This window comes from Trachypithecus francoisi, unplaced genomic scaffold (genome assembly GCF_009764315.1).
Source record: "Trachypithecus francoisi isolate TF-2019V2 unplaced genomic scaffold, Tfra_2.0 Lachesis_group6, whole genome shotgun sequence".
Lineage (NCBI taxonomy): Eukaryota > Metazoa > Chordata > Mammalia > Primates > Cercopithecidae > Trachypithecus > Trachypithecus francoisi.
Genome location: NW_022681471.1, coordinates 130,946,079 through 130,971,585, shown reverse-complemented (window position 1 = coordinate 130,971,585; position 25,507 = coordinate 130,946,079). Strand labels below are relative to the sequence as shown.

The 25,507-nt window shown below is 41.3% G+C and overlaps 1 pseudogene across 1 annotated transcript; it reads left to right on the top strand.

Annotated features, from left to right (window-relative positions):
* Positions 1 to 1,295: 1,295 nt before the first annotated feature.
* Positions 1,296 to 20,799, top strand: LOC117077977 (annotated as a pseudogene). The gene is made up of 3 exons (XR_004434885.1): positions 1,296 to 1,476; positions 6,750 to 7,535; positions 17,192 to 20,799. The product of XR_004434885.1 is annotated as a neuroligin-4, X-linked-like (transcript).
* Positions 20,800 to 25,507: the final 4,708 nt, after the last annotated feature.

Here is a 25,507-nt window from a genome sequence, read left to right as displayed (position 1 = left end):
TGATGTTATTTTAGGGCTTAAAGCAGCCTGTCTTCATGCAAACATGACTGCAGGTGGCCATAATGATGTACTAAGCATCCCTTGAAATGAGTGAATGGCATAGCTCTTGGAAAAAGAATTGTATAGAAGGGGCAAATATCATAGTTGGGTATTTGGGGAAGGCTCAAATAAGGACGCGAAATGGTTAAAAAAAACTTTTTAAAATTCTTTGTCTTTTTGGAAGGCATATCCAGTACAGATTTGGACATAAAGTTGGGTTAAAGTTTATGCAGTGAATTAAACTTGCAGGATGCTTTAGAAAATATTCCTAGTTTTGAATCTGAGTAGGAGAGTGTATGTCTTCCCAAACCTGACTCCAAAACATCAGAGGAAAGCAGTTTTTCCAAGTCAAGCTGTTTTTTCAATGCGAAAGGAACAAAGAATAAAACAGATTAACTCGTAACTTTGCTATCATTAATACCAAAATTGCCACTTTTCAACTACTAAGGAGAAATTAAGAATTGTATGCCTTGAGTAAAATCTAGATCCTCAACTCACAGAATCCTTCTTTTTAAAATAAGGAGGACCAGCTCCTGATATTTTGGGAACAGTTGGGGAGATGTGAATATTCATTAGCTTTTGGGTGAGGTTCAATAATTACATTTTTTTTGTATGGAACTCATATTTTTGCTATGTAGGAAAATAGAGGGGCATACTATTTGCGAGTGGGATCTAGTGGAGTCTGTAACTTACTTTGTTTCTTAAGCGTTAAAAGGAATTAAAACAAAATGTTAATAACTAATTCAGTGAGAAAAACAGGCGCACACTGCCTTTATATACAAGGACATATTCTTAGACACAGACAAACATGTGCACTTACACCCACTGCCCTCCCCCACCCCACACACACGTACTGTTTTCCCTGAAAACTTTCTTGTAGGAGTCTGTTGCAGTTTTCAAAAAAGAAAATGAAAATGTGCACAGAAATGATACCTTGAACCTAGTAAAATTTACGACGTCTTCTGGGATCGCTTCATGTTATTAATATTGTAGATTCATTTTGCCTTCTATATTAGCCACATGTATACCCAAAGATGCCATGGTATCATAACGTCAACCTAAACAATAACCATTATTTCTATAATTATTTCTGCCACAAAATTTTTTCTCATGTTCTTCCTCTAATTTGTGGGGGTGAGGGTTGAGGAGAGAGAGAATGAAGAAGACAAGCTATGAGATAGCTTTTCAAATAGCAGAGATGTGTATGCACTTTTTATATTTGACCACCAAAAATGTCTTGTGTTCTTTTGTAGGGTTTTTAAGTACCGGTGACCAGGCAGCAAAAGGCAACTATGGGCTCCTGGATCAGATTCAAGCACTGAGGTGGATCGAGGAGATGTGGGAGCCTTTGGCGGGGACCCCAAGCGAGTGACCATCTTTGGCTCGGGGGCCGGGCCTCCTGTGTCAGCCTGTTGACCCTGTCCCACTACTCAGAAGGTAATAATGGTGCCCCCAGGGTGGACAGTCTAATGCACTGAACCAAGAAATGAATGGTCAGAGTTCATATCTCAGATGCACGTCCGGGTTGCTAGAAGTCACTCTGGCAACAGAAAATGCCAAAAAGATCAGATGAATCCATCTTCATGTCTTTTAAGTCAGCTTTTGTTCCATTTGCTCTGTCTGGAGTGCAGTGGCACGATCATAGCTCACTGCAGCCTCCAACTCCTGGGCTTAAGACTTCTCCCATCTCAGTCTCCTGAATACCTGGGACTATTGGCTGACTTTTTAAATTGTTTATAGAGAAGTGGTCTTACTGTGTTTGCCTGGGCTGGTCTCAATCTCGTGGGCTCAAGCATCCTCCTGCCTTGGCCTCTCAAAGTGCTGGGATGGCAGATGTGAGCCACCATGCTTGGTCAGCAATATTTTTCTCCTAATTTAAAGTGTGACAATTAGGTGTTGGTTACAATGATTGGAACAAAATAACTACTTTAGAAGTCCCGACACTTTTGTTTCTTTTGCCATTCTGACTGTATTTGACTATTTGAAATTTTATTAACTTCTAGCTACAACTTAGTAAGAGTGATACGGAAGAGAGAGTATGTGGATAAGGGATGCGGGTGTATAGATTTTGTAACCATCAGGGCTTTTAGCCACATGTTTTTTAAAAAGTCACTTCTCTAATTCATATTAATTCTTTAAATCTTCTGGAAATATTGAAACATGTCTGGTGCACTCATTTAGAAGTAGATTCTACCCAGAGGAATAGTGTCTCTCTCCCTGACTGTCTCCCTCCATCTCTTCTTGCTCTTCCCCTCCCACTCTCCTCTCTCCCTCTCTGTCTCTCTCCCTCTCTACGTCCTCCTCCCCTCTCCCTCTCTCCCACTCCCTCTCTCTCTTTTGCTCTGTCTCTCACTCTCTCTCTCTCTCTCTCTCTCGCCTCGTTCTACTGTCTCTCCCCCCTCCCTCTCTCTCTCTCCCTCGCACTGTCCCCCCTCCTCTCTCCCTTCCCCCCCTTCCTCTCTCTCCTTCTCTCTGTCTCCCCATTCTCTTCCTCACTATCTCCTTTCCTCTCTCCCTTTCTCCCCTCTCCCTCTGTCCCTCTCTGTTTCTCTCTCTCTCTCCCTCCCTTTCTTCCTCTCCTGCAAATACGGCTTTCGGCAAAGGACCTAGTTCCTGGTCAGGTCAGCATGCAGCGCTAGGAGGTGTCCACAGTTCGCTTTCCCCTCTCCCTTCCTCCCTTTCCTGCAAATATGACTTTTAGGAAGGACCTCCTTGCTGGGTCAGTCAGCCTGAGGTCCTCTGCTTATCCCCGTGGGAGCTCCAAACCCTCCCTGGGGCCCTGGTGTTACCCTGGAAAAAGCTGATGTTGGCAAAGCAGAGAAAGAGGAAACCGCAAAAACACATACGCATCATGTTACCTCAACCAGTCGTGCACTTGGACAGGTAGTCGGCATAGGCAACCATACCCAACCAGATGTGCACTTGGACAGGTAGTCAGCATAGGCAACCATACCCAACCAGATGTGCAATTTGGGAGACCGAGGTGGGCGGATTGCTTGAGTCCAGGAGTTCAAGATCAGGAGTAATCACTTAGGCAGATGGTTATGCTGCCTAAGTAATGGTCAGCATAGGCAGCCACACCCCTGAGCCCTGCAGGAGTGACTGAGGCTTTCCCCGGAGGCTCACTCAGTGGATTAGTGGATTCCCTGCTGTCCCTTTGTGACGGAGGTTCCCTGCAGTATCCGATGGGAGACTTCATAGGGGAATCCACAGGAATTTGAGGCAATTGGTTCTGGAAGCAGGATCACAAATTCTTGGCTGTGGCCTAAAAGGAAGAAGCAGGAAAGTCTGCAGAGCAGATCCAGCCCTGGGTTACCAGGCCACGTGCAAATGAATATTCCTAATAGCCATCTCAGTCATCAAGACAGCTTTGTAATTTGTTCTGTATCATCAGTGGTCTTCGGAATGGCACCACACTGATTGAACCTGAAGTTCTCAAAACCTTCATGGAATTTTTTTTTTCTTTTCAGGGAGTCTCACTCTGTCTCCCAGGCAGGAGTGCCCGCAGCATCCACCTCCTGGATTCAAAACGATTCTCCTGCCTCAGCCTCCCGAGTTGCTGGGATTACAGGTGCCCACCATTGTGCCCGGCTAATTTTTGTATTTTTAGTAGAGATGGACTTTCACCATGTTGGCCAGGCCAGTCTTGAACTTCCTGACCTCAAGTGGTCGACCCACCTTGACCTCTGGAATTATTATTTTTAAAGTTACCAGCTGGATATTGTGGCTCATGGCTGTTATCCCAGCACTTTGGGAGGCTGAGGGGGGAGGATGGCTTGAGCTCAGGAGTTTGAGACCAGCCTGGTCAACCCCTTTTGTACAAAATAAAAACAGTGAGACCCCTTTTATTTTGTACAAAAATAAAATAAAAACCAGCTGGGCCTGGTGGCGCTTGCTTGTGGTCCCAGTTACTTGGGAGGCTGAGGTGGGAGGATCGCTTGAGCCAGGGATGTTGAGGCTGCAGTGAGCTGTGAGGTTCCACTCCAGCCTGGGTGACAGAGTGAGATCCTGTCCCACATAAATAAATAAATAAATAATAAATAAAATTAAAAAGCATGTTTCTTTAGAGTAACTGCAGGACTTTCTTCACGTCCAGCACCATCTGGACAAGTTTCTGGATCACTATGCTCCTCAGTGTCTTAATTTCCAAGATAGGACAGATGAGGGTTTCCTAAAATCCTCCAAACTCTGAATTCCTTGAGTTTTTAGTTCATAATGCTTTGCCCATGAGACCAAATGGCCTTTGATCTCCTACTAGTGCTAATAAGAGGAAAGGCTCATGTTTGTATTAACTTTATTTCAAAAACAGGAAAAGTGAAGAATCTGATGAACCCCTTGGTAGAGAGATTTATATGGCATTTTTGAAAATACCTAGATTTTCACTTTTCTCAATTGATATAATCACAATTGTAGATTTAGAAAGCAGTCAGAACCAACTTTAGGAGTATCAAACACATGTAAGCCACATTAATTGGAGGGAGGTGTTAATTATTTAAGTCAATAGGTTGGAAATTATTATACCTTTGCATCAGTCATTTCTGCAAGGCATGCTTCTAAACAGCCCATCAATATAATCAAGAATTATGAAAAAGGCAAGCCAGGCTCCTGCCTATCATCCCAGCAATTTGGGAGGCCGAGGTGGGTGGATTGCTTGAGTCCGGGAGTTCAAGACCAGCCTGGGCAGCATGGCGAAACCCTGTCTCTACAAAAAAGAGACACATCTGTAGTCCCAGCTACTTGGGAAGCTGAGGTGGAAGGATCATTTGACCCTGGAAGGCAGAGGCTACAGCGAGCCGAGATCCCGCCACTGCACTCCAGCCTGGGTAGCAGAGTGATACCCTGTCTGAAATAAACATAAAAATACCCAGACTTTTGCCTTAGGAATTCCTTGCCTGGTTATGTGATCTAATGAAGACAAAGTACTCGTGGAAAGTGATAGTTTTATGAAGATATTCACCCCAGTATTAGTATCATAGCAAAGAATGAAATGAAAAGCTACAAGATCAAAAGGAGAGGAAAATTATAATGAACCATATGTATTTACTCAAATGATAATAATTTAAGAATTTACCTAAGATCTACGTCAGCTGGAAAAACACAGTGTAGATAGCTATATAAATATTGGGCTCAGCTATGCAAAACAGACATTTGAATAGGGGGGAAAGAGCTAAGAATTAAGTGAACTCCTAGCATACTCATTATGCTAAGGTGAGTTGTGTTTTAAAGTATGAATTACGGGTGATTTTTTTTCATTATCCAACTGTTTTAGTCTTATCAGGAGTTATACTGCTTCCCTAACATACAAATAAATGTTTTATGTATGTTACTTATATATACACTACTGCCTAAGTTATGAGAAGGGCAGGAAAGGAACTTCTCACAGCATTTTTTCCAATTCTGAATGTTTTAACTACTGAAAGTATCCAACTGAATATATATTGACTTTTTTTTGGTTATTTTTGTTTTTGCTTTTGTTATTTTGACATTTTAAAATAATCTTCAGAACCAAGCATTCAATACTTGCACATTTCTGACAGAAACGTTCCCAAGATGGCTTTGATGACATTTTGGTCAAAGCCATATTGGTTTCAAGTTGCGGTCCTGTGTGTCATCTTTGGGCAGTCCTCCAATCTTTAAAATCACATCTTCCTGATGACTATCATATTTTCCTTGTATTTGATTGCTTCTGTGACCTTAAAAATCGACAGGGCATGAACTTCTGGACGTGATCACAGCTGAGTGCCTTATTCTTTAGTGCCCGACTCGGGCTGGGATCCACGGAAACGGCGGGAAGCGATCGTAAATGGAATGCTGATTTTTACAGCCCGCCTCTCTTGTCCTGTCGTGGTTAAAAATACAGATTTTATACTTCTGGACATCCATGTAGTAGACTGAACTCATGGAGAATTTTAAGCTACACAGAATTACTCCCTAAAATTACCCATGCTTTTTCAAATTTCTCACCAAGCAAAGCATTTTTTATATGTGGCAAAATAAAATATACACATCTCTGAGTTTCCAATGGAGTAGTTTTGAAAGAAGTGACTTCAAAAAATACTCCTTATTTAGGCACCCAGTTGAGGATTTCTTTAAGCATAGCTAACTCAATGTATTTATTTTAATTGCCAAATCTTAATATCTTCATTAGACTCAAGGTAGAAGTAGAAATGCATTCCTGATTAGCACTCTGAAGTTCATTCAAGTGGATTTATTTTTTTCCCATAATGAAGAGATACCTAGTTTTGCTTGTGGGACGAGAGGGCCTTTGACCTTTTACTAGCTTAAAGCATTTTTTTTTTTCTTGGAAATGGGGAATGCAGTTGCTGTTGGAGTTTTTATATATGGCATCTGGAGGCAAGGAAACAAAAACGACACTGGATTGTAGAAGGAAAAAGAAATCACATGTATTTTACCAGTGCAGGAAAAGTGTAAATGTGGTTTCATTTCCTTAAACTCTTGTGTGTGTGTGGTGTGTGTGTGTGTGTGTGTGTCTGTGTGCGTAGAATAACGTTGCCTAAAATGAATGTTCAGGAGGGGGGGGAAGGGGAAATCGAAATGAAAATGGGTAAAAGGTCCCCTGACAGAGTTGAATGCTACTACGTCCAGAAATTCACATGCCTGAGAGACAATCACAGCCTTCATTGCTCAGTAAAAGCTGCGTTTCTGTCCTGCGGGTTTTCATTTGCATGTCCACAATTTTGCACCTGCAGGTCTCTTCCAGAAGGCCATCATTCAGAGCGGCACCGCCCTGTCCAGCTGGGCAGTGAACTACCAGCCGGCCAAGTACACTCGGATATTGGCAGATAAGGTCGGCTGCAACATGCTGGACACCACGGACATGGTAGAATGCCTGCGGAACAAGAACTACAAGGAGCTCATCCAGCAGACCATCACCCCAGCACCTACCACATAGCCTTCGGGCCCGTGATTGACGGCGACGTCATCCCAGACGACCCCCAGATCCTGATGGAGCAAGGCGAGTTCCTCAACTACGACATCATGCTGGGCGTCAACCAAGGGGAAGGCTTAAAGTTGTGGATGGCATCGTGGATAACGAGGACGGTGTGACGCCCAACGACTTTGACTTTTCCGTGTCCAACTTCGTGGACAACCTTTACGGCTATCCTGAGGGAAAGACACTTTGCGTGAGACTATCAAGTTCATGTACACAGACTGGGCCGATAAGGAAAACCCGGAGACGCGGCGGAAAACGCTGGTGGCTCTCTTCACTGACCACCAGTGGGTGGCCCCCGCCGTGGCCACCGCCGACCTGCACGCGCAGTACGGCTCCCCCACCTACTTCTATGCTTCTATCATCACTGCCAAAGCGAAATGAAGCCCAGCTGGGCGGATTCGGCCCATGGCGATGAGGTCCCCTACGTCTTCGGCATCCCCATGGTCGGTCCCACCGAGCTCTTCAGTTGTAATTTCTCCAAGAACGATGTCATGCTCAGCGCCGTGGTCATGACCTACTGGACGAACTTCGCCAAAACTGGGTACGTTCTTCCTCGTGTTGTGGTATCACTGTCCTCTTCGCTTGTTTGGGTCCTCAGTGTAAGTGTTCCTTCTACTGGCATGTGCAGGAGCACACATGCGTACACACACATACACATGCGTGCACACATATACACACAGATACACGCTTACACACGCAGTAACAGGCAGCTTCTCCCGCAACATCTATGGAACTCATTTTTTTCTTTACTCCTAAAGTGTTATAGGAGTAAAAGAACTGTCAAACCAGATTTTTACTAGAGTTCTAATTGCCCATTGGGAATTCCAGAGTTCCTACCTGCAGGTGCAGGACTCATACATATATGACGGCTCTGTTAACAGCTGATTAAACGGTTTTGGTTTTGTTTTTGTTCTTGTGTTTTAGAGACACAGTCTCACTCTGTTGCCCACGCTGGAGTGCAGTGGTGCAACGATAGCTCACTACAGCCTTGAACTCCTAGGCTCAAGCCAACCTCCTGCCTCAGCCTCCTGAGTAGCTGGGACTACAAGTGCCTGCCACCATGCCTGGCTAATTTTTAGTTGTTTTTTTTTTTTTTTTTTTTTTTTTGATAGAAACAGGGTCTCACTCTGTTGCGTAGGCTGAAGTGTACTGGCGCAATCATAGCTCACTGAAGCTCAAACTTATGGGTTCATGTGATCCTCTCATCATCTCAGCCTCTTGAGTAGCTGGGACTACAGGCGTGCACCTCCATGCCCTCACATGGATTTTTGTAGACACAGTTTGCTATGCTGCCCAGGCTTCTCTCAAACTCCTGGGCTCAAGAGACCCTCCCACATCAACCGTCTGAATAGCTGGGACTACAGGTGCACACCACCTTACTCAGCTAATTTTATTTTGTTAGAGACAGGGTTTTGCTGTGTCACGCGAGCTGGTCTCAAACTCTTGGGCTCAAGCGATCTTCCCAACTCAACCTCCCAAAGTGCTGAGATTACAGGTGTGAGCCACCACACCAGCCCTGATTACACAGTTTTAAGTCTAATTTCAACCATATCTCTTTTGTTAATTTGTGAGGGTATCACAGCACATGCATCACTTGGGGAATTGTGTTGATTGCCTGGCCATAGGAATGAAAACACATATCATAATAATTATACAGAAATATAAATATATATTCCTATATATTTAACGTCTCTATAAAATATAGATGTTCCCATATGTATAATATATAGTACATATATATTTGTATATTATTACACACAAATATATTTGTATATACAAATACAATAAATATACTATATATACAGATACAATATATAGTATATATACTATATATACAAATACAAATATGTATATACACACACAAATACATATTTGTATTTTCTTTGCTATATAAATAGCTATAGAGATAGAGCAATAAAATATGATATTTGTTCATATTGCTATATGGCTTGCATATATAAACACACATACACAAACACACATATATGTGTATCTCACAGGAAAGCTCATTATTGGCCTAAATATAGTAGAAAATATAAAATATACAAAAAGCACATATACAACAGAGTCTGCCAATATTCTGCTGAGCGGACTCTCTGCAAACCATGGGAGAAAAGAACCCAAAACATCCTAAATACCTCCAAACATTGTGGCATCTTTTCATTTTCTCTTGTCTAATAATGTAACTGTGGAAATGGATGGGGTGTCATTCTGTTCTAGCAGTGTGTGCCTCCATTGTCACCCTGAGCCTCTTTACACTGAATGAGAGAGAGAGATGTGCCTGGCGCCCAGGGAGGCTCAATCTTCCCATGCGGAATGAAGCTCTGAGACTGCAGTGGCCCTGCCGCGCATGAGTTATGCACAGTAATCCTTAGAAGATCTGGGGATGCTGGTGGTTTCAATGCCTGCGTGTTTAGCAGCTGGCGTACTGTACTAAAGATTCCAAAGCGGTTTGGGTGGGGAGTGGTTTCAGAATGGTTGTGCTCTTGGCAAAAGTACAGCATGTTTTTGTAGTGGAAAAGGTATCACCTGGATACCAACTTTCAATAATCAGACTTTGTAGATTTGGTCTGAGAAAGGCTACCTGGAGGAGAAGGGAGGAGGGACCCACATTTGATGGAAATGCTTGTCTATCACTGAAAGGTTCTTTCTTGTGTGAATAAATTGTTGAAACCTTGTTATTAGTTTGTTAGGGCTGCTGTTACCAGAGTATCAAATACTGTATGGCTGTGCTGGGTGCAGTGGCTCATGCCTGTGACCCCAGTACTTTAGGAGGCCAAGGCAGGGGATCGCCTGAGGAAGCCACGAGTTTAAGACCAGCCTGGGCAACATAGTGAGAGTCCATCTCTACAAAACAAATGAAAAAATTCAGCTGCGCACGGTAGCATAAGCCGAGAGTCTCAGCTTCTCAGGAGGCTGAGGCAGAGGGATCACTTGAGCACGGGAGGTCAAGGCTGCAGTGGGCCATGTTTGCACCACTGCACTCCAACTGGGCGACAGAACGAAACCTTTGTCTTAAAAAAAAAAACAAAAAAGCCCAAAAAGTGTGTGTCATTTAACAACAGAAATTATCGGTTTACACTTCCTAAGGCCAGAAGTTGCAAATGAAGGTGCTGGAAGGGCCAAGTTCCTCCAAAAGCTATAGGAGGGTATTTCCTTGCTGCTTCTTAGTTGCTCGTGTTTGGGTGCAGACTTGGCATTCCTGCTTGCAGCTGCACCACCCCACTCTATGTGTTTGTCATCTTACGGCCTCCCCGTGTGTCTCTGTCTCCACATGTCTGTCTTCCTATAAGAGCATCTGCCAAGGCGCATTAGAAGCTCACCCTACTCCAGTATGACCTCATCTTAACATAAATAATCATATCTGCAGTTACCCTATTCCAAATAAGCTCACATACTGAGGTACTGGGGTTAGGACTTCAGCATATCTTACTTTACGGGGAGACAGTATTCAATCTCTAATACCTTGTAAAGCCAGGGCCAGGCCCTCTTTTGTGACAGCACTAAGATAAGCGGTGTCTGCCCTTGCAGAGAATTTCATCTTCTTGAAGCCTAAAGACTCCCATCAACATGGCTATACTCATTCAGTCTTCACTACATTGGCATCTAAAGGTGTTACTGACTTGGTCTGTAAACACTCTCTTTACTCACTTTCATTAAAACCATATGCTTTTTCTTTTCCTCCTTACATGATTTGAAAATCAACTTTATATGATTATCTTAAGTGGAAAGCTAGAATCATTCCTCATACATTTTATAGAACCATTAAAGCAATAGTGAAATCTAAATAATGCTGTTAAATTCTCATTAACTCTTCCTGACTCCCAAGGGCTGCGAAACTGAGACTGGCTCTCTCATTATTAAAAAAGGAAAAAAGACAGAAAAAGATAAAGGAAGTTAATTAGTTCCATGAGGTGGTCGTTATCACTGCTGGCACCAAATGGATGCTTTTACCAAGACATCATGAAGGTCTGAGAGAGCCGTGAGAATACCACAGTGATCTCTCTGTTATTGAGTACTTTTTAATGCCATGAATCTGTTTCTTGAAACCACTTGGCTTAGAGCCTGTGGTTTCCCCCCTGCATTTAGGGAATACATTCATGTTGCCATTTATGGTCTGTGTTGAGGGTTCTTCTAGCTTTCATGAAGGCCCTGACATGACTGGAAGAGATGAGGAAGGAATTACTGCTAGAACTTGGAGAAACACTCTGATGCTACTGAAATCAAAAGCTGCTGGTAGAGAGAGTTCATTGAGGTACCCAGAGCTCGAATGTCAGTCCGTCTGAAGTCTCTATTTTTGTTTCTTCGGCCCATGGGAAACATCCCTGAAATAACACTGAGTGTATTAATGCCGTGGGCTCTTTTAATTCGTTGGAAAGGTATTAGAATGACTCAAATGATTCCTCAAGCAAGTTACTCAGAACTTACATGCCATGTGAAATGCAACGTGTGGATTCAAATACAAATAGATTAAGTGATCACACCTCCATGGCAGCTCCATAAAAGAAGGAAATGGGGAATTTCACCATCGGGCACAGTCTGGTGAGCTAGGTATTCGTCAGTGGATGACAAGGACCTCAGTTGCAGTTGCTAGTTATTTGTTTATTGTAAATTGGGTGGTGGCCCGATCACTCCAGGGCAGAGAAGGATTCCCTGGTCACCAGGTGCAGAGAACGAACCAACCTGATGCCCGTAAGGAGAAAGTATGGGATGCACCTTATCTGTTGTCATCGTGTGAGCTGCCAAGTTTAACGCTGTTCTGCAGAGCACACACTCAGACGATGACTCACAGAACAGGAGGGCATATTTCTGCATACCATCACTGTTCCCTTCAGCACTGGAGGTGACAGGAGGAAACAAGAATAGCTCCCAGCGTGTCTGTCACTACACGGTGCTGTGGAGAGAGGATCGCATTGTGCCAGGACATGCTTCACCACTCTCAGTGGGCGTTATGTCAGGCGTTCTAAACCTGCAGGCACAGCACAGTCTCCCGATGGCGCACGTGTTGCCAAGATGAGGAGGATGGTGTCTGGATGCTTCTATGCAGACATCTCAAAGCAGATGGTTCTGACCTTTAGTCTAGGTTGAAGGCACGTATACCTGGTATACATAAACCTTTGGATTTAGGGTGGGCACAGAAAAATTATGTTGGGATGTTAATGGCAAAGAAAAGAAAGGAAGGGAGGAGGGGAGGAATGAAGGAAAGAGAGTTGGGACAAAGGAAGGAAGGGAGGAAGGAGGGAGGGAGGGAAGAAGAGAAGAAAGTAGGGAGGGAGGGAATCAAGAAAGGAGTGAAGGAAGGAGGAAGGAGGAGGGAAGAGGGAAGGGAGGAGGAGAGGAAGGAAAGAAGAAGGGAAGGAAGGAGGGAGGGAAGGTGAAAGGAAGGAATGGAGGAAGGAAGAAAAGAGGGAAGGAAGGAAGAAAAGAGGGAAGGAAGGAAAGGAAAGAAAGAAAAGAGGCAAAGAGGGAGGGAGGAGGGAGAAACGAGATGAAGGAAAGAAAGTAGCGAGGGAGGGAAGGAAAAAATGGAGGGAGAGAAAAAGAAGGAAGGAAGCGAGGAAAGAAGGAAGAGGGAGGAAAAAGAAGAAGGGATGGAGGAGGAGAGGAAGAAGGAGGGAGGGAAAGGAGGAAAACAGGGGAAAGGAGGGTAAGAAAGAGAATGAGGGGAAGGGAGGAGGGGAGGAAGGAAAGAAGGCGGAAGGGAGGGACAATTGGATCCTTGCTTATAATCATGTCACCTGTATATTTTCATGGTAGCATTAGGTGAGAGGGCTCTCCCATCTCAGAAAGGCGGAGTCAGCGAGTACACATAGTAGAAATGAGGAGGAAGTCCCTGTGGAGGCTCTAAATTATGAAAACCTTGATCAAGACAGGATATTGAAATCAGTGAATGCCAGGGCCTCAAGTAATCCTTGCTATTTCTTTTTTATTATTGTTTTGAATAGGGAAGCAGTTGCCCAGGCCTGTGCCTGAGCGGGATTCTCCCCTGTAGCAAGGAGGAGTTTCAATGTTAGTCCAGGTCAGAGGACTAAAATCATGCTGCAAGAGGAACCGTGTAAGCTCAAACATGCAGAGGCATTGTAGAAATAAGGTAGATTGAGACCATTTTTGGAAAAGTGCATCTTTCTTGACTCTGAGCAGCGTCAAGGAAGAGTGAAAACTAACTCTAAAGTTTGAAAAGGATTCTAGAGCATTAAAGTCCTTTTCCTGTAAAATTGCTTTGGGAATAGGAGAAAAGGGGTTTGTCCAAGCTGATCAACAAAATTTAGGTGCTCATTGATCCAGGATTCTTTCATTTTGAGGTCTGTGTGGAAAGAGATGGACAAAAAGGAGTAGAGGAATCTTGGTTTATTTATAAGGTATGACAAAGAACAGTGCTTTAAAGTAATCAAACAATACATTATAATAATATAGTAGAAGACCTTATGTGCTATTGGAAGTCAGAAATGAGAAGAGAGTTTTGTAATGGAAAATCAGGTCAACACATATTTGATTTTTTTATGTTGTTCCACCAAATCTGGGGTTGGACGGCAGATTGATTTCTATCCTGTTTGCATCAGATGCAATCACTGCTTTTGAATGTGCTGGTATCCTATGATTAATTTATATTCAACTCTTGTTAAATCTTTGGGAAAGAAAGAAGTTACAGTGAGGTATTTAGTGGGGATGGGTTACAGAGTTGCAACATAATTCTGGCTGTAAAGGCGACCTTTATTACCAAAAAGGGATTTTAAGCTGAATGAATGAACATCCCCACCTGGTGTGGCAGAGGAGTCACTGAATGCATAATAAACTAGTTTGGTAACAGATCGTTAACTGCGAACAATGTTTTGGGTATAAGGAAAACCTGTGCTACTTAAAGGACCAGCTGAGAGGATTCACAGACATTTTTAGAGAGATCACAGTACTGTATCCATCTCCAGCTAAAGAAATGAACTAGACCTTAGAAATGCACTTGAGTCTCTGCTGCCAAGATTACATCTCAAATCAAACAGGGCAGGGGGAAATGGCTGTGTGAGGTGCTGGGGGATAAGGAGAGAGACATGCATTGAGTCTTTTACTGGAGAGACCAACTTGTGTTTCTATCCTCAGTCATTACAATCTTTAATTTTACTCACAGGAGTTTAAACAGTTCTTATGCTGAATAAAATCTAAAAAACAAAACACTGATACCCCACATCTAGGTCTCACTGTCTGGAGGGTTTGGTAAGGGAGAATGACTTGGGCTATCATAATCTCCACAAGTTTATCTGGGTTTAAGAATTCTGGCTATGCATCTCTGAGATCTTTAATAGACAGACCGTATCAGGCGGCAGCTCACTTATGTGGATTTTCCAAATCCTCTGCTTTATTCTTCAAGAACAAATTAAATGTGTTTTCTTTACCTTTCAAATATACCCTGAGTTCCTTCAAAAATAGCCTAGTACCCAAAATGAACAGAATACTCCGTCTCCTAGATGCTCACTGCATAATAGATGATACAGCCACACATCTAATAGACCCAAGTCAGTAAAATTGGATCCATGGAAAAAAAGAGGAATCTTCACTTCCGTTTGTTTCTTTAGAATATTAAAAATCAATAACTAATATTAGTGGATTTTTTTCCTAAATATTTATTCACTTATTTTTCTTTCAACACACCTTAAATAACTGAAAATTTTAAAATTATTTCAGAAAGCTTAAAGAAGCACAAGAAACATAAGATGTTGCATTGAATCCAACATTTTTTCAAAACCATATAAGAATACATGTACGATAAATAAAAAAACAGAAGACTTTTCAAATATATTGTTATCAGTAAATAAGAAAACTCATGGTATTAGAACCTATGAGATTATATATATTTGTTTTCACCCTCTTAGTAAAGTGAAAACACAGCAGTTAGTGTGCATTCAACTAAAAGGTAGAGGTCAACTTCCTTTTTCTTCTGTATTACATTATACATCTTATATCTATATCTATAGATATACACATACACATATATACCCACATAATATACACACATATATATACTGCATATAGTATACAGTTAGTATACAGTATAAACTGTGGTATACAATGTACTTGTATATAGTATGTAATATACATATACTTTTATACACTGTACAATGTATGCAATATAGAAATACAGTATGTACTCGGATACACAATATATCACTCCTAGTTCTCCCTCCCTTGCAATATTGTAGGTGTTCTAATTTTTATATTGAAAGAGAGGGGATAATATTTCCTGAATTCTTACCATATGCCAGACGTTTTGTCATTATCTTTCAACCTCATCACTTACCTCCAACCCTGATATTCTCATCCACCATGTAGAGGAGTAAGTTAAGGCCAATACTGGCTGGAAAACTTGCTCAAGTTTTCACAGCTGTTAACTAGCCAGAGCTGCAGAAAGTTGAATACAGGGAAATGATTTATCATCACCACAGACTCAGACTGAGGGGATAAAATCTTCCTTTAGCAAATGTGGCACCTCTGAGTCAAGTATATTGTTTGGATCCTGCACAATGTCTGGTAATGGCTGCAGATACATGATCTTCCTTGGTCCTGCAGCCTTCTGCCATGCAGGCCATCCAATGGTTGGAGGCAGTGTCACAAAAGTCCTGCCAAGGAGAAGTTACCTGGAAGATAGATCTTAGCTCACACCTGGAGCCATTGATCAGAATGTTGCAACTCCCTGCTTGCCTGGGTCTGCACATCACATCTGAATGTTCAGTGCTAACTAGTACATAACATTTTACCACGCGTAATCTCAAATCTTTCCTATAACAAATAAACCTTAAGATGTGACTGTTTTGTAGCTTATTTTACAAACCATTAGAAAATGGAAGAAATTAGTATTTGGTAATTTGTTTTTTGAAGAGGAAGTATTATCCTAAGAGAGTTGGTTGCAAAGGTTTATTAAAGGCCCTATGTTTTATGAATTATCTCCAAATTTTTATGATTTTCCTTCTACCTGTGCCCACTTGTGCAAATAATAATAATTCTTTGGCTCATAGTTGCAAGCACAACTTAGCATCTGTAACAGCTCTCAGCTTGTTTCCGGGTGTCTTATTTATCTTAAACATGTTAACCTCATCATAACTATATGTACCATTTTAGCAAACTTCTTACAGCTAACATAGTGTGCTTTCATGTTTTCGGACTTAGTCTTCAAAAGGTATTTTGAAAGACTAGGTATTTTACTTTCAAATAGAGAGCAGACACATGGTGTATATGCCTATTTACAAACATTTTGTAATTATAAAACCAATTTTTGACTGTTAATACCAATTTTCATTGCTAAAACTGCAACATTTATTCATTTACTTCCAAAGAAATTCTTGAGCAAGAAAGAGAATGCCCATTTCCCCATTTCTTTTTTTTTTTTTTTTTTTTTTGAGACGGAGTCTGTTGCCCAGGCTGGAGCGCAGTGGCGCGATCTCGGCTCACTGCAAGCTCCGCCTCCGGGTTCACGCCATTCTCCTGCCTCAGCCTCCCGAGTAGCTGGGACTACAGGCTCCCGCCACCACGCCTGGCTAATTTTTTGTATTTTTAGTAGAGACGGGGTTTCACCGTGTTAGCCAGGATGGTCTCGATCTCCTGACCTCGTGATCCGCCCGTCTCGGCCTCCCAAAATGCTGGGATTACAGGTCTTAACCTCAGTACTGTTAACATTTGGGTCCAGATAACTTCCTCGATGTGGGGGTGTCTCCTGTGCACCAGAGGGTGTTTAGTGGCATCCCTGACCTCCATTTCATAGAACAACACTTCATCTACGAAAACCAAAAATGTCTCCAGACCTTGCCAAATATCCCTTTGGAGCAAATCACTCCTGGATGAGTTTTACAGTTCAAAAGAGTGAAACTTGAAATACTGAAATTGTTCCTAGAGACACTTAGTTTTCCTTTTTACCCTTTATTTTTGAAGATCATTTGATGCCTTAAAAAATAGTAGACATGTTATAAAAATGCCATAATACTGCTATCAGGGTTTATATTTAAAAGAAAAATAAGCAATTTTTAAAGGAAAAGACAACATGGCAGACATGTCTAGGATTAAAGCAGAATGTACCTTTGCTGCTTGGGTATTTTGTGCTCATTGAAAAATATATATGAAGAGCAGATTGTAACTTCCTGATTTATTGTTTAAGATAGTTTCATGTCACATGTGGAAGAGTATGACCTTTCTTTTTTTTCTTCCTTCTATCCCCAGTGATCCAAATCAACCAGTTCCTCAGGATACCAAGTTCATTCACACAAAACCCAACCGCTTTGAAGAAGTGGCCTGGTCCAAGTATAATCCCAAAGACCAGCTCTATCTGCATATAGGCTTGAAACCCAGAGTGAGAGATCACTACCGGGCAACGAAAGTGGCTTTCTGGTTGGAACTCGTTCCTCATTTGCACAACTTGAACGAGATATTCCAGTATGTTTCAACAACCACAAAGGTTCCTCCTCCAGACATGACATCATTTCCCTATGGTACCCGCCGATCTCCTGCCAAGATATGGCCAACGACCAAACGCCCAGCAATCACTCCTGCCAACAATCCCAAACACTCTAAGGACCCTCACAAAACGGGACCCGAGGACACAACTGTCCTCATTGAAACCAAACGGGATTATTCCACTGAATTAAGTGTCACCATTGCCGTCGGGGCATCGCTCCTCTTCCTCAACATTTTAGCCTTTGCGGCGCTGTACTACAAAAAGGACAAGAGGCGCCATGAGACTCACAGGCGCCCGAGTCCCCAGAGAAACACCACAAATGATATCGCTCACATCCAGAACGAAGAGATCATGTCTCTGCAGATGAAGCAGCTGGAACACGATCACGAGTGTGAGTCGCTGCAGGCACACGACACGCTGAGGCTCACCTGCCCACCAGACTACACCCTCACGCTGCGCCGGTCGCCAGATGACATCCCACTGATGACGCCAAACACCATCACCATGATTCCAAACACACTGACGGGGATGCAGCCTTTGCACACTTTTAACACCTTCAGTGGAGGACAAAACAGTACAATTTACCCCACGGACATTCCACCACTAGAGTATAGCTTTGCCGTATTTCCCCTCCTATCCCTCTGCACCACCTGCTCAGCAACATAGAAGAGATAAAGAAAGAAAGAAAGTCTCCAAACCAGGAATGTTTTTGTCCCACTGACTTAAGACAAAAATGCAAAAAGGCAGTCATCCCATCCCAGCAGAGCCTTCTCGTTGGTGTTTTCCAGTATTACGAGATCGACTTCTGACCCCGTGAAATGTGAGAAGTACACATTTCTGTGAAAATACTGCTTTAAGAGCTCGACCACTCCAACCGATGTTTCGTGTGATAGGACATCACCATTTCAAGGACCTGGGTGTTTCTAACATCATGGAAGCAGCGGACGCTTCTGAAACTCACCCAAGGACACTGAATATTTTTTAATTACAATGGAAATGGAAACATTTCTTTCTGTGCCACACAATGGATGGCTCTCCTTAAGTGAAGAAAGCGTCGATGGGCTTTTGCCCAGCACATGGAGCTGTAATCCAGAGAGAAGGAAACGTAGAAAGTTATTATTAAAATAAAAGAATGGACTATGCAGTGAAATCTGTATGGTTCTGTGCAAAGAGGTGTTTTGCCAGCCTGAACTATATTTAAGAAACTTTGTAAAAATTAAAAATGTATATAGCTGTGAGTTTAAACAAAACCACAAACAGACAAACAAGAAAAAAAGCTTTTATTGGTGTTTTCAGTTTGAAAGAGCTTTTAGCAAGGTTGTGCTTTTCATTGTGCTCTGTATGTATATAAATATATATATACACATTAGTCATATCAGCTCTGTTTCCTCCCCAACAAAAGAGGCTTTTCTTCTTAATTACTTGTGGTAAACAAAGACATGGGATTTCCTTACATGAGATTCTCATTTGTAGGAGGATGTGATGTCCCACAGAAGACCCAGACGGTCTGTGTGGCCTATTTCCCCCGTCAGGTTGCACAGGTGCATGCAAGAGCATTCTTAGGAGACCATTGTTTTGAAAAACTTTGACTCGTATGTGTTAGCCTTCCTGAAATTGCAGTACAGAGATGGGTCCCCAAAGTGGAATGTATTTACAGCTTGTTACATTAGAGACATGCACACACAGAATCAGCAGGGAGAAACAAAAATACAAGTCCCATTCTGTAGCTGTGGCCCTTTGAATATGTTTAGGAAGAGTTGCTTCCCATTTCAGGGCCCTGCCAAAAAAAGAAGAAAGCTTGCCTTTGGTGGGGCTATGCCCCTTGGAGTAAATACGGCTCTGTGTTCCCTAGCAGCTGCGGGCGGGTTTGGCCGATGAAGTACCTGCTCAGCTTAGCTAATCAGATTGAAGGAAGACATGTGTCTTTCCTTTTTGTTTAAGCACTCGGTCCCTTATTTATCAGTAGGCAGGTTTTAAAAAATCTTTTATATCATTTATGGGATCAAACAAATGATTGTCTGAAAATACCACTTTTTGTGAATTTGTATATCTGGTCACCAAACGATGAGTATTATAGAAGAATGGGGGAAGAAACGGATAGAACATTGAAACTGCTTTGCATGGGTTTTCTGGGAAATTAGGATAACTTCACTGAGAAGACATTGAATGGAAATTATTCACCCATTTTAAATTGGTGACCTAGGGATCAGAGATTTGTCTTTCCAATAGCTTGTCATTTTCTCATTTCTCTTCTCATTTTCAGGAAAGTTTTGAGTGTTATAAGGTGGAAGGAAACATAGTAGCAACGGTTACTTTATATTTTGTCTTTCAAAAATTATTGCATTACCAAGAAACAGTAGCCAAAGATATTTGAAGATCATGTCCCTCGGCTCCATTGTGGGTTATTCCAGAAATCCAGTCTTAAATCTCTCTGCTAAAGTGGACATTCCTCATAAAAATTGTCCAGCTGCCTGGCTCTTTTGCAATAACAGCCTTTGATTACTGAATCCCTACACTCAAACTATAGTGATGTATCAGTGTTTGAGAGTGACCTCTAGAAAAAAGAAAAGTGTTTTTAGAAATGCATAAAAGTCATCCCCAAATCCTATTGCTTATCTTGGGTTAAATTTGAGAGTGATTCTCTGTATATAAATATGTGAAATATTATTATCTCAACTTAGCACACGTGAAGCAACATTTCTTTCCTACAGAGAGGTGTCATGGTAAGATTTCATTCCCAATTCATTGTTTCATAGAGCTATGATCAGGCCGTTTCTGCAAGCAGTGTATGACCCCACCTGAGCAACCACAAATAGGCTCTCCGTGAAACTACAAAGGAAGTGATGTGTGGCACCCATGCTGGTTTCGTCTGTCTGTAATGTGAATTCCAGTATTTGTTTAGTATTTCCAATTGTCTCCTGCTAGCAATATGTACAGTAACGCGTCAGGCTTGTGACATTTGAATAAGGAAAAACAGAGTTCCTGTTCAGTGAATAACTTTAGCTTTTACAGGGGATTATGATCAAAAGTGATTTAGTACATCTTAAATGATATCTTATTTCTACATGGAAAGAAGTTATAGAATCTTCATAGAGTTCTATGAGAAAAAATATACTTGCTATCTATGAAAAAGAGAAAAAAAAAAAAAATGAGAAAAAAATAAGAAAAAAAAAATCCTTTCCTAGGCTTTTATTCTTGATCTTCAAAGGCACGCAGGGTTCATGGTTCCTTGGGTTATTATTTTGCAATTTTGTTTTTTATTTTGCCTTAAGTAATGATAGAAGATATATATGGCCGGACACATATGTATAAACTTTTCAGCAGCATTTTTAATAATAAAATATCACAGTATTTTCTAATGCTTTGTGCAAATAATTATGCGTCCATTCTTTCTTGGTAGGTGGCGTGTTTTATTTACTTTTGTTGTTCTTTGAATGCCTTTTTCTTTGTAAAAGCTAAGTGCTGCACCTGACATAGGCTACAAATGGATATATACATTTGGTAATGGGATGATTTCTTTAGCTTTGGCCAGCTGCACAGTTGAGGAGGCTCTGCTGGCCTGATTTTGGACAACCAAGCCCTGTTTGGTGAAGCGCCTCAGATGACACTGCCTGAAACGGAGTGTTTGGATTTGTTATTTCTACCCCTGCTCATTCTTGTGTCACTGTGTTTTGAATTGTGGTTGACAAAACACTTTAAAATAGCCTTAGGTGAGTAAACCTTCAAGTGATAGCAAGAAATTCTGCTGAATGAAACTCAAGAGGCAGAAAATCACATCATACCAATGGGGGTCCGTGTGTCAAATCCTTCCTGTGCATCCAACCGTCACAATCTTATTTGACATTCACAGTAGCCTTAAGGGACACGCACATGCATTGCTCCCCTTTCATAATGGAAGATGTTCAGAGGAAACTAGCCCCTAGTAGACAGGAGAACTTGATGGATAACATGATAGTATATCCTCATAGCCCAAATCTTTTCACCAAGAAGTTAACACGGCAAACACTTGTAAGTCAAGGCCTTGCATGCTGTGATAATCCTAGCTAAGTATCAGAGAAAGAAAGATAGCAATGACCGGGACTCTCTGACACATGTGAACTCCTAAATCTTCAGATGTTGTTTGCCTCAATCATGTTGTGAAGGCACACATGAGAAATACATACCCACACACATATATGTACATGTATGTGTACATTATATATGTATATACATGTACATATCCTATATATGCATTATGTATAGAGTCATGCACAGCATCACATTTTGGACAAATGCAAATAGCATATATGATAGTCTCATGAGATTATAATACCATGTTTTTATTGTACCTTTTCTATGTTTAGATATGTTTAGATACACAAATACTTACCATTGTGTTACAGTTGCCTAGGGTCTTCTCTCCAGTCATGTGCTGCATGGGTTTGTAGTCTGAAAGGACTAGGCTATACCATAGAGCCTAGGGGTACTGTAGGCTGCACCTCAAGGTTTGTGTAAGTCCGCTACATGATGTTTGCACAACGATGAAATCACCTAATGATACATTTCTCAGACTTTATCCCTATTGTTAAGTGATGCATGACTGTACATGTATACATTATATACACTGTATATGCACACATGCATATATCCATATATATTACATATGTAAATATATACATAGACATCACATACCTAAATTCCTGAAGATGCCAATTCCATTAAACATATATACAACACATATATATGTGCGCACACACTCATATATCCACACACATCTATAACACATTTAATGTGTTCGTACATTCCTATGTGTGTGTGTGTATACATATATATAAAATGCATTAGTTCTCTTTATCTGTGGAATCCCATTCTGCAGTTTCAGGTACTGCGGACAACTGTGGTCTAAAAATATGCCAGTACAGTTCAATGAGATATTTTGAAAGAGACCACACTCACGTAACTTTTATGACAGTATATTGTTATAAATGTTCTATTTTATTAGTTATTGTTCATCTCTTACTGCCTCTAATTTATAAACTTTATCAAAAGTGTATATATGTAGTAAAATACATAGTATATAAGGGTTTGGAACTGTCTGTGGTTTCAGGTATCCACTGAGTTTTGAACGCGTCCCCCTTGGAAAAGGGCCATTACTGAATATACACACATAGACACACGTGCATATATACATACACATAATTTACATAGATATGTTCATAGATATGCATGCACTTAAATCTCAGCATTTGCATTAAACATATAAACATACATGTATATACACACATATACGTATACATATTTAATTGAATGTCATCTTCAGACTTGCAAAGTCTAATTTTTAGCAAATTTCAGCTGAAGGGAGCATTACTCTTGTTTGGACTATTTTGTGCACTCTTGTTCATTATGAATAACTCAAAGAATGCTTAAAAAAAAAAATGCATTCATTCATTCATTCAACAAACCTTTACTGGATATGTCCACTGTCCCAGCCCTGTGCTGGGCTGGTGTTAAAATTGAAGAAAGAACTTCTCACATCATAAACCTCAAGGGGAAGGCAGAGAAACACAGAAGCAAGGAGAGGCAGGGGCGCTGGAGATGGAGAGACCTGGCTTAGGTCTTCTTCACACAGACTAGGTTAAGGGCAGTGTCCAGACATTTATTAGCAGCACTTATTAGCACTGCCCTTAACCTAGTCTGTGAAGATTGGGAACATATTCTGTCTGAAGAAACCTAAGCCAGGTCTTTCCAACTCCGTACGAAAAATGACAGTGGGTGGTGTGTTGTGGGGAGAATAGAATTCCACACCTTTGAAGTGAGAAGACAGGAAGTTGGGGAACCATGCTCCTGCATCCTGGGTGAAAAATTCAAGGTATTTTTTAGAAAGGTGTGAAATATGAGGCATAAAGAAACTGGCTGATAAAAAACCTCCAAAGGCAAAGCAGGGAGTTTGGGCTTTGTCCCAAAGTCAGGGAGATGCCAAATGATTGCACCAAAGTGGTGTATGAGTGTAGTTGGGACATTTAGCAGTAATTCTCAGAAATTCACATTCTTAGGAACACGTAGGACGTCTGCTTCAAGTGCAGATCCTTATTCAGTTGTGTTGTGGTGAACCTATGTCTGCATTTACAACGAGCTCTCAAAGTGGTGCACATGTTGCCGGTTCTCAACTAACCCCAACTCTTTCAGGTTGCAAAGGATGGAGAACTGTCCACTTTAGAAGTAACCATGAGGATAGTTTGTATCAGAGTGAGAGGGCTCTGGATGCAAGGAAAGCATTAAGGAGGTAGAACAATCTCTTTGAGAAATTAATGACTGTCCTCTTTTCAAGGGTGATTGAGACAGTGATAATAAGAAAGCAAAAAAATACAATAAAAACATTGCATCATTTTATAGCTGCATGTACCAGAACTGATTAGGTGCAGTCATCAAATACCACCTGGAACCGCATCTGAAGTCAAGCTTCCAAACAAGGTTTAGGAACTTGTTTCAACAGAGGGAGGGCATACAAGGAGAAGGATGAGCTACCTTGGAGAGGGGTTCAGATGGGCTGGTCAAGGGTTTGGGCTTAGACTGGGTTGTTTTAGAAGTGCTAAGAGGAGCAAGAACTTGTTCCTGGATTGGTTGCTATCAGGATAATGGGGATGTCAATAACCTTTAGCCAGAAAGTCACAGGAGCAGAGCATGACTAGCATTCTTTTCGGTAAAAATAAGCAGTGGAAGAGAAGGGGACTTGGGGTCATTTTTAGTGGTTCCATATTGTTCTTTTTTCTGTCTTATCCCATGCTGGCTGTGGGCTGCCTTCCTCTGATGTTGAAGTTCTTTCAATTATTTTTATGTGCAGCCAGATGCACCTTGACTTAGCCATTAATTAGCAGGCTAGTTCCAGGAGCCAGATATGAAGGCAGTTTTTTCTGTTCTTTCTCAGAACTTCCAGAATATGTACTCATATGTCCCATCTCCCAGGCCACCTGGTTCAAAAACATCTAGGTTATGCTAAGGAAGTAAAAGTGACACTTTCTTTGCAAATTCTCATTATTATATTGAAAGAAATGGGGATACAGGAAAAGGTCCACTGTAACTCTACCCTTCTCTAAAATGATCATCCGTGTAAATACTGAGAACACCCAGAAATAATCCTGTTTCCTCTAGAGACAAGAGAATGAGGGAAAATGAGATAAATTAGCCAGGGGAAAACCCTGCCTGGAATTACCAGGTGACATTTATTAAAGGGGGATGTTCACACTAGTTCTCGAGGTCACTGGTTCCTAAACAGGCTGGAGAGGGAGTCTTTGGAGACTAAGACGAATTGCCAACAGCCACAGCTGGAAGAATACCCAAAAGAAAAATCTTTCTCAGCCCCAGGCCCTAAACACAGGGCCTTGGACTCAGAAGAAAGTAAATGGGGAGATGTATTTCTGGCACCCTAAAATAGAACCCTAAACATTCCCATAAAAACTGAGAAATCAAACAGTACCTAATTTTGAATATTACAACAATTATTATGCTTCATTTTTATGCAACATCTCTTTCTACGAGGATATACATTATGAACACAGCTTTCAAACTAACATGATTGGGCTGCCTGTGTGATTGGGTTTCAGGTGTTACTTCTAGTAGAGCAGTTACAGTTTTCAAATTGTAATAATAGGAAAGAACATAACAACTCATAAAGATATGCATTACATACAGACAGACTTTTCAAACAAATGCTTAAGAGATTTTCTAAAAGCATTGAGTCAACCATTTACATAGCAATGACTTGTTTTAAAACTTTCAAATAATCATCAAAATGTGTTGTTCTGCATAGGTTATATGCATTAACCATTTAATCCTTTTACCAGTCCCAGGGTGTAGACTGTCTCATTTTTCATATGAGGAAACTAGGGTACAGAAGATTAAACGAATTGCTCAAGGTTGCAGTCTTAGAACATAAAATATCTAGTGTTCGCAATCATATCGTTTTGCGTTTAAAAGCATGTGCTTGTCAACTATTCTCTAACACACACGGTTATTGGAGAAATATATGCCTCCCTGTAGACATTTTGGGGAAGAAAAAAAAAAAGAAGAAAAAAAAAATCACTATAATCTCTCCGTGTCTTGAG